Source organism: Helianthus annuus, chromosome 12, assembly GCF_002127325.2.
Source record: "Helianthus annuus cultivar XRQ/B chromosome 12, HanXRQr2.0-SUNRISE, whole genome shotgun sequence".
In the NCBI taxonomy this organism is placed as follows: Eukaryota; Viridiplantae; Streptophyta; class Magnoliopsida; order Asterales; family Asteraceae; genus Helianthus; species Helianthus annuus.
Window position 1 is genome coordinate 110,917,051 of NC_035444.2, and position 10,600 is coordinate 110,927,650.

Genomic DNA, 10,600 nt, shown 5'->3' on the forward strand with positions numbered 1-10,600 from the left:
GCCCAAATACCCAAGCCCGTAGCAGTGTGGAAGTCCAAATAGTGTGTACATGCATATGGTCTCGAGTTGTAGCCTACAAGATCTCGAGTCGCAACTAAGGTGGTTGCATGTATTGGTCTCGAGTCGCAACCGGACTCGCAAGCATGGTCTCGGGTCATGATGTTTGTTGTGATGATCATGTGTGGTCTCCAGTCGAGACTAGGGGTTCTCGACTCGCAACCTGTGCCGCAATCTATGTTCTCGAGTTATCATGTTTACGGTCTCGAGTCGAAACCAAAGGTCTCGACTGGACACCTGTTGATCCTTCACAGTGTACTATCCAATAGAGTTTTGATTTCATGCAACAATTGTGTACTATCCACTAAACATGTTTTCTTGTCTAGTTATTAACCAAAATGGATCAAACAATCAGATTTCAAATATTCATAACACATTCATATCATACTCAACAAGTTCTTCATATATTCAAGTCATGTTCATGTTGATCATCAAAACTTGCTCATCATATTTTAGGGTTTTTAGCATTAATCATGGTCATAACATGAACAACAATCAAAACACTTAAACATACTCATCTAATGGTTTCAATCATCACATAACACCTCAAACTCGGCTCTACACTAATCCGGTTACATGACATTATCTAATACATATGCAAGCCGGTTTCATGAACATCAACAATAAGTGGTTTAAATCACATTTAGATACAAGATATCATTAACCCATCATTCAATATATCCGAATTCAAGACATGTTAACCGATTATCATCATCATACACATTAAGAACATCATCATGCTATTTCATCAAGGCAAGTAGCATCATTAGTCACATAAACACCTAGTGAGCATCTAGAAACACTAACCGATTGTGAAAGGCACCGAGATGGTAAAGAAGATGAATAAAATGGAGTGTCCGAGTGTTTGTGATGAGCTTGACCGAGTCCTTGTTGATGCCGATTGAATCCGAGAAGAAGGAGAGGAAATGTGAAGTTTAATCTCTAGGGCTTTAGTGAGAGAATGTGGGAGTGTGTGTGTATGGTTTGCCCAAGAAAATGGCAAAGATGGCTAGGAGTGTAATATATATACTAGTTCTACATGGTGCACCCTAATGGGTTTCGGGTGTGATTAAACGGCCCAACCGGCCCAACTGTTACTGTTCACTCGAGACCGCATGGTCTCGAGTCGTGTCCTTGTGTCTTGGTTCACATAATCACACTCATACATACAAGCATAACACATAATCATAACACCTAATCACATAGAATGTTCACTTATATCATTAAATTAACAGGTTAACTAGTCACGTAACGTTCAAGCAAGTTACATCAAGATACAACGAAAGGTTCTAAGTTTCGAGTTGTCACATCATCCCCAAGTTGAAAGAAATTTCGTCCTGAAATTTGGTAAGCACTCACTGAGGAAACTAGTTAAGTTGTATGGTTTTCCCGGTTTTCCTGGGGTGTCACATCCTCCCCCCGTTGATCTGGAATTTCGTCCCGAAATTCCGTAGCTTCAGCCTCAGTAGTGGTCGTACTGTTTGCGAACAGTTGGGGATACTTTTGTTTCATCTGATCTCCGCGCTCCCAGGTGAACTCTGGGCCGCGACGTGAGTTCCAACGAACTCGAACGAGAGGTATTCTAGTGCTCTTGAGGACCTTAACATCCTGGTCCGTGATTTCAACTGGTTCCTCGACGAATCGTAACTGCTCGTCGATAGTGAGTTCCTTCAGAGGAACTATGTGGGTCTCATCTGACAGACACTTCTTCAGATTCGACACGTGAAAAACGTTGTGAACTACACCGAGTTCTGCTGGTAAGTTTAGTCTGTAGGCCACCTTGCCTATTTTCTCAATGATTTCGAAAGGTCCAACGTATCGTGGGTTAAGTTTGCCTCGTTTACCAAAACGAACCACACCCTTCCAGGGTGAAACTTTGAGTAGTACCCGCTCCCCAACCTGGAGCTCTAGTGGTTTCCTGCCCTTATCGGCGTAGACTTTCTGACGGTCTCGAGCTGCCGCCATGCGTTGTCGTATTTGATCAATCCGTTCAGTAGTGTCCACCACGTGTTCCGGACCAGTGATTTGACTATCCCCCACCTCTGCCCAACAAAGAGGTGACCGACATTTACGTCCGTACAATGCCTCAAACGAAGCAGCTTTAATGCTGGTGTGGTAGCTGTTATTGTACGAGAATTCCACAAGTGGCAGATGCTTTTCCCAGCTGTTGCCAAAGTCGATTACACATGCACGAAGCATGTCTTCTAAGGTCTGAATAGTGCGCTCGGACTGCCCGTCCGTCTGAGGGTGATACGCTGTGCTCATATCTAAACGTGAGCCAAAGGACTTGTGCATTGCTTGCCACAACTCTGAAGTAAAACGTGCATCCCGATCGGAGATAATAGAGGTGGGCATCCCGTGCCTCGAAACAACTTCCTTGAGGTATATTTCCGCTAGAGTGGAGAATTTATCCGTTTCCTTAATCACCAAGAAGTGTGCGGATTTTGTGAGTCGATCCACGATCACCCAAATAGTATCGTTTCCGCGCTGGGATCTAGGCAAGCCAGTAACAAAATCCATGGAAATTTGCTCCCATTTCCATTGGGGTATCTCTGGTTGTTGAAGTAAACCTGAGGGCTTCTGGTATTCTGTCTTGACTCTCGCACAAGTCAAACACTTGCTGACGTAAGTTGCTATGTGGGCCTTCATGCTAGGCCACCAATACGTAGTTTTAATATCGTGGTACATCTTATTCGAACCAGGGTGTACCGAGTAGCGGGACTTGTGTGCCTCATCCATCACAAGTTCTCGTAGGTTGCCATAGAGTGGAACCCAAATGCGTCCGGTTACGTAGTAAGCACCGTCTTCCTTTTGTTCTAAACGTTGTCTTGACCAGCGTAGGGCTTCAGCCCTGACGTTTTCTGGTTTCAGTGCTTCTATCTGAGCAGCTCGTATTTGGGAAGGTAGACTAGAATGGATCGTGAGTTGTAAAGCTCTTACGCGCTTAGGCGCAGTGTCCTTTCGACTGAGGGCGTCAGCCACAACATTGGCCTTGCCCGGGTGATACCTGATGGAGCACTCGTAGTCATTCAGTAGCTCGACCCATCGTCGTTGCCGCATATTCAGTTCCTTCTGCTTGAATATGTGCTCTAGGCTCCTGTGGTCGGTGTAGATGGCGCACTTGGTACCGTACAGATAATGTCGCCATAACTTAAGTGCGAAAATTACAGCTCCCAACTCTAACTCGTGTGTAGTGTATTTCTTCTCGTGAACTTTGAGTTGGCGTGAGGCGTAGGCTATAACTTTATCTTGTTGCATCAATACACAACCAAGGCCTTGAATTGATGCGTCACAGTAAACCACAAAATCGTCTGTGCCCTCTGGTAGTGAAAGAATAGGTGCACTACAAAGTCTATCCTTTAGGTGCTGAAAGGCTAACTCCTGTGCATTTCCCCAGCGATAAACAACGCCTTTCTGCGTTAGCGAGGTGAGAGGCTGTGCGATCTTAGAAAAATCCTTAATGAACCTCCTGTAGTAACATGCCAATCCCAAGAATTAGCGAATTTCCTTTGGTGTGCGAGGCCAGTTCTTAATAGAGTCTACCTTGGATGGATCAACGTGAATCCCATCCTTATTTACCACGTGGCCTAGGAAATGGACTTCTCGAATCCAGAAGTCGCATTTCGAGAACTTCGCGTAAAGCTGTTCGGTTCGAAGGAGTTCCAGAATAAGTCGTAGATGCTGCTCGTGTTCCTCCTGACTCTTAGAATAGATTAGGATGTCGTCGATGAAGACTATAACGAATTTGTCCAGATAAGGCTTGCACACCCGATTCATCAGATCCATGAAAACCGCGGGTGCGTTTGTCAGCCCAAACGGCATGACCAAAAACTCATAGTGCCCATAACGAGTTCTAAAGGCTGTCTTGGAGACATCCTCTTCTCGAACTCTCAGCTGGTGATATCCCGATCTCAGATCGATCTTTGAATAGTAGTTCGACCCCTGCAACTGGTCGAACAATTCGTCAATACGTGGTAGAGGATAACGGTTCTTCACAGTCACCTTGTTGAGTTCACGATAGTCGATACACATTCTGAAGGTACCGTCTTTCTTCTTCACAAATAGTACTGGAGCTCCCCAGGGTGATGAGCTAGGACGAATAAAACCCTTATCCAAGAGTTCTTGTAGTTGCGTAGAGAGTTCTTCCAACTCTGATGGAGCCAAACGATAAGGCTTACGAGCTATAGGCGCAGCTCCAGGAGCTAGTTCAATCTGAAACTCGACTTGGCGATTGGGTGGAAGACCAGGTAATTCCTCGGGGAATACCTCAGGATAGTCACATACAACTGGAAAATCTTCTATCTTCTTCTCTTTCTCCGAGGTGTCAGTAACGAGAGCTAAAACGGCAGTGTGGCCCTTTCGTAAGCACTTCTGGGCCTTAAGGAGAGAGATGATGTTCTCAACAGCACTCCTCTTGTCGCCACGAATTATGAGAGGTTCACTACCGGAACCAGGAATACGAACGATCTTCTCGTTGCAAAGAATCTCTGCTCGGTGTTGGGATAACCAATCCATCCCAATGACAACGTCGAAACTACCCAGGACGATAGGAATAAGGTCAATAGAGAAGGTCTGGTTAGCGAGAATAAGTTTGCAACCTTTGACTACGTGTGAGGCTTCCAAACGCTTACCATTAGCTAGCTCTACAGTGTGCTTGTTGCTCAAGGGTGTTGGAATACGCTTAAGCATTTGACTAACTTCTAGTGACACATAGCTAGTATCGGCACCCGAATCAAATAAAACTGTAACATAAAAGTCGTCGAGGAGGAACTTACCCGTCACCACGTTGGGGCCGTTCCTTGCTTCACCTTGGCCAATCACGAACACCCGCCCCCTGGCACCATTGTTGTTGTTGTGGTTCCCATTGTTACCATTCCCTTGATTATTGTTGTTGTTGTTGTTCTGGTTCTGGTTCAGTTGGGGACAATCTTTCTTGAAGTGGCCTTCAGCTCCACACTGAAAGCACCCTTTGTTGTTACCCTGTTGCTGCCGCTGATTCTATGGGGCCTGCTGAGGATTCTGATTGGCGGGGTATAAGCTCCTGCAATCCTTTGCAGCGTGACCAGGCTTGTTGCACCGATGACAGTTGCCCCTGGTGCATGGCCCACTGTGGTGTAGGTTGCAGCGATTGCATTTGGGGTGATTCCCTTTGTACCCATCATGACTTTGACTACCAGACGATTGCTGACTCGGGCTCTTGTAGTCATCAGTCTTTCTCTGCTGAGACTGTGATTGCACAGAAGTCGAACCCTTGCTTGAAGCTCCATCCCATTTTCTCTTGTTGTCGCTGGGAGCACCCAAAGTAGTTGCAGCACCTATGCGCTTTGGTAACTTGTTCTGCTCCACCGCCTGATCAGTAAGACGGTGAGCCAACTGAACAACCTGCTGGATAGTGGCCAGGTTTGCTGAAGTCACATGACTTTGGATTTCTGGCACCAAGCCCTTGAGATAGAGTTCAATTCGCTTAAATGGAGGGTCCACCATAGTAGGACACAATAAGGCAAGCTCATGCGATCTCTTAGTATACGCCTCAATTTCTGACCCCGTCATCTTGAGGTTGTAGAACTCGTCTTCCAGCTTATGAATGTCATCACGACTGCAGTATTCCTCCCTGATCATTTCCTTGCAAGTTTCCAATGGGGTGGCGTTGGCAGCAACCAACCCCAGCATTTGAACTTGAGCGTTCCACCACGTGAGGGCTAAACCCTCGAGAGTACCGGTAGCATACTTCACCCTGCGCGCTTCAGGGCATTCACACATTTCGAACACATATTCTAGTTTCTCAAACCAGTGGAGGAGACCTACTGCCCCTTCAGTTCCGCTAAAAGTAGTGGGTCGGCAGTCCATAAAGGTCTTAAAGGTGCACAACGGTGGCTGAGCATGCTGACCTATCGTGGGCGAAAGAAAAGACAGAGTTTAACACAAAGGTTGGTTCACGAGAGTAGGATCCTAAAGATCCTAGAATGAGTTCGGACTGCAGGATATACCTCCTGCGTATGCAGCTGCAAGTGCCGCGGCAACTCGTTCGTTAATCAGAGTTGTCAACTGGGCTTGAGTCATGTTAACGCGTCCACTCATGATCTTCATACAAGAGGGAAACATGAGTGAGAGAGGTTCGCGAAAGTGCGATGGCAGAAGGGAGTAAGCACACATGTGTTCAAGCAATAGTAGCTATACTAATCAAGCATACCATGGGCAATGTACTATGTAACTAACAAGTAGGCAATATACACAGATCATATCACCTAGAATGTCGAGCCTTGCATGTGGAGTGAAGCGTCGTTGTGGACCGTTGAGCACTGTACAGGTTATAGTCTGGTTTTAACAAAAACGTTCCTCCTTTATTAAAACCAAGTTCACTATAACCAATGGCTCTGATACCAATCTGTCACACCCCCAAAATCCACCTGCGGAGTACTACCGCTTGGAGGAGTGACTGACCAGGATCCAGCCACCAATCATATTGAACAGGCATATAAGTAGTTATAAAATCCAACCAATACAATTGGTGTTCAAACAAAACATAGTTTAAGTTGCAAGCGGAAGCATAAGATTTAAAACCAAAACATAAGTTCAATTGTTTCTAAGTCTATCATGACACGCAGCTATCCATGTCCCACAATGACTCTCCTCCGTGCAAGCTCCAGCTAAGTACCTATGGTCCTGCAAAGCATGTAGTAACGAGTCAACAACAAGTTGAGTGAGTTCACGGTTGGGTGTTTGTTTTAAGTTGTTTCAAAAACAGTTTCCTTTATCTGGCATCCTGCCGTGGGGGTTACCCCATAGTTAAAAGCGTGACTTGTTTTTCCCGGTTACTCTGGCATTCCAGCCGTGGGGGCTACCCCATATATACACTAGACTCGTTACCATATTGACTGCTGACTGAAGTCACGTTTTTGTGCCCTGAAACTGTCAATGTCTATCATCATTGACGTGCCCCAGATCCATTAGTTCACGCCCGTCCTCTGCGGCACGGTCTGAGGTTTGTCAGACCTAAATAGCGCTATCTAACTAATGACCCGCTCGCCATTGGCCCGACGATTAAGTCGATATAATAGGAGGGACTTCGTGATAGAGTTTTGGTCTAGTACGAGTTATCTGTCCGTGAGGACGAGGAATTTCATTCCTGAACCATTTGCTGTCCTACCCAAGGAGGATGAGGAATCTACGTTCCTTAACCCCATTCCCAACCCAGGGAATCCCATGCTTTGTAGAGGGTGTGAACTCACCTTGGTTTGCTCGACAGATACACAGAAAAGTCAATCAAGTTGTAAGTGGTCAACTACGTCCTAACATAGATACTATTCAAGTCAGGTTTGTATCCAAGTAGTGTACGTATGTTCTACATGTATTGTACACAAGTAACAATCATGGCATACATATCTAGTATGGTAGTTCAACAACAGTTCGCAACAAGTTCCACAGTGACATTCATGTAATAACCAAGGTCTAAGTGTGACCCAAACAGTTGGCCTCGTAATAGCACGCAAGCCCAAAACACGCATTCAACAGTAACACAAGAAGCCCATAAATCCGGCCCAAATACCCAAGCCCGTAGCAGTGTGGAAGTCCAAATAGTGTGTACATGCATATGGTCTCGAGTTGTAGCCTACAAGATCTCGAGTCGCAACTAAGGTGGTTGCATATATTGGTCTCGAGTCGCAACCGGACTCGCAAGCATGGTCTCGGGTCATGATGTTTGTTGTGATGATCATGTGTGGTCTCGAGTCGAGACTAGGGGTTCTCGACTCGCAACCTGTGTCGCAATCTATGTTCTCGAGTTATCATGTTTACGGTCTCGAGTCGAAACCAAAGGTCTCGACTGGACACCTGCTGATCCTTCACAGTGTACTATCCAATAGAGTTTTGATTTCATGCAACAATTGTGTACTATCCACTAAACATGTTTTCTTGTCTAGTTATTAACCAAAATGGATCAAACAATCAGATTTCAAATATTCATAACACATTCATATCATACTCAACAAGTTCTTCATATATTCAAGTCATGTTCATGTTGATCATCAAAACTTGTTTATCATATTTTAGGGTTTTTAGCATTAATCATGGTCATAACATGAACAACAATCAAAACACTTAAACATACTCATCTAATGGTTTCAATCATCACATAACACCTCAAACTCGGCTCTACACTAATCCGGTTACATGACATTATCTAATACATATGCAAGCCGGTTTCATGAACATCAACAATAAATGGTTTAAATCACATTTAGATACAAGATATCATTAACCCATCATGCAATATATCCGAATTTAAGACATGTTAACCGATTATCATCATCATACACATTAAGAACATCATCATGCTATTTCATCAAGGCAAGTAGCATCATTAGTCACATAAACACCTAGTGAGCATCTAGAAACACTAACCGATTGTGAAAGGCACCGAGATGGTAAAGAAGATGAATAAAATGGAGTGTCCGAGTGTTGGTGATGAGCTTGACCGAGTCCTTGTTGATGCCGATTGAATCCGAGAAGAAGGAGAGGAAATGTGAAGTTTAATCTCTAGGGCTTTAGTGAGAGAATGTGGGAGTGTGTGTGTAGGAGAGTGTGTATGGTTTGCCCAAGAAAATGGCAAAGATGGCTAGGAGTGTAATATATATACTAGTTCTACATGGTGCACCCTAATGGGTTTCGGGTGTGATTAAACGGCCCAACCGGCCCAACTGTTACTGTTCACTCGAGACCGCATGGTCTCGAGTCGTGTCCTTGTGTCTTGGTTCACATAATCACACTCATACATACAAGCATAACACATAGTCATAACACCTAATCACATAGAATGTTCACTTATATCATTAAATTAACAGGTTAACTAGTCACGTAACGTTCAAGCAAGTTACATCAAGATACAACGAAAGGTTCTAAGTTTCGAGTTGTCACAAATGCTCTTAGAACAACACGTCGAACGCAATGCAGCCATTTCAACTTTGTACATCATGATCATTGGAGTGGCTCAACACACTAGCAGCTTCAGGGATCACATGAATCGACCGTATTTATTGGTGACATTTTGGGTTATTTCCTGGAGGAAGGGACAACATGGACGACGCATATATTGTATCTTAGAACTCCTGGGGGAGGAGTCATTACGTGAGAAGTCTTGTTAAATGTAACACTTAGATACGAGAAAAGCATTTTGATCATGTAACCAACAAAGTGGGAAAAAACGTGGATTATGCTAGGATCCATCTTGTTAGAAACTAATTGACGCCAAAGATTCCTTCGGGGGTACAACAATTTCTTGGTTTCGAATTCCGACCCTGCAATGCACTGAGCATCGTTTTACCCGAGGATGCGGGTGATTCAGTAGTATATCCTTATGGTCCGAATCAATGTCCCAGCTGCACAACGACGCAACACTAGAGAGTGATGACATACGTGAAAGAGTCACAAAGAGGAACTGCGCGACACACTTGACTGATGGTGAAAACCATGACTTTGGGATTTTGGATGGAGGTATCTCTTGGACGGTACCAGATGTGTCATTTAGACCGATCGTAAGGGCCTCCCATGTACCAATGTTCGAAAGAGCTAAAGCATGCAATGACATCGCTGGATGGAACTTCTGGATTAACACGACTGCGAAACCTGAACGTACACGAGCTCTGCTGCTCGCTATCGACTCTAACTTACCAGTATCAGACTCGCTCTGTTCAAACTGGAAAACTGAAGGAAGAGGAATCTTCAATTTGAACCCATGCGGGGCATGGAGAAGGAACCTTTGACAAGTCGGACGATACTCGCTACTTCATGAAACGAATGTGGGTCTCATTACACGGCAACTGTAGGGAACTCGCGTTGAGCAAGCGCACTAGCTTCAACATTCTAGCCGCATGGGTTTAGATGAGAGGCATTAGGATTTGCAAACCTTGTACTGGTAATCGGACACGAAGGCTCATCTAGTTAAGTATGTGAATGATGGATCGACTTGTGGATAGTCAAGGTGTAGCATCAGCAACCAGCAACACTCACATGGAAATAAAAACGGACTGCCATGGATTTGGTCGATGGTCTACCTACAACTCAAAACGGAAACAACATTACTTGGATACTCATTGATTGTCTTGCACAAGCAGCACACTTTCTAGCCATCAAAGAAACGGATAAGTTTCTACACTTGCTGTAATCTATCTAAAGGAAGCGGTTGCTAGGCACGGGGTGCCAACCTTCATTACCTCTATTCGCAACCCACGATTGACATCTGATTTGTAGCAAGCGGTGCACAAATCTTTTGGCTCACATCTAGACATGAGCACTGTATATCATCCACAGACGGATGGGCAGACTGAACGCACCATCCAAACTCTTGAAGACACGCGTCGAGCACGTCAAATCGACTTTGGCAACGTTCGGAGAAGACACCTCCCTTTAGTGGAACTTTCGTATAACAACAGTTACCACACCAACTTTCAGGCTGCTCCGTTCGAGGCATTGTACGGACGGGGGCGCCAATCATCTCTTTGTTCGGTAGAAGTCGGAAACGGCCAAATCACCGGCCTAGAACTCGTCG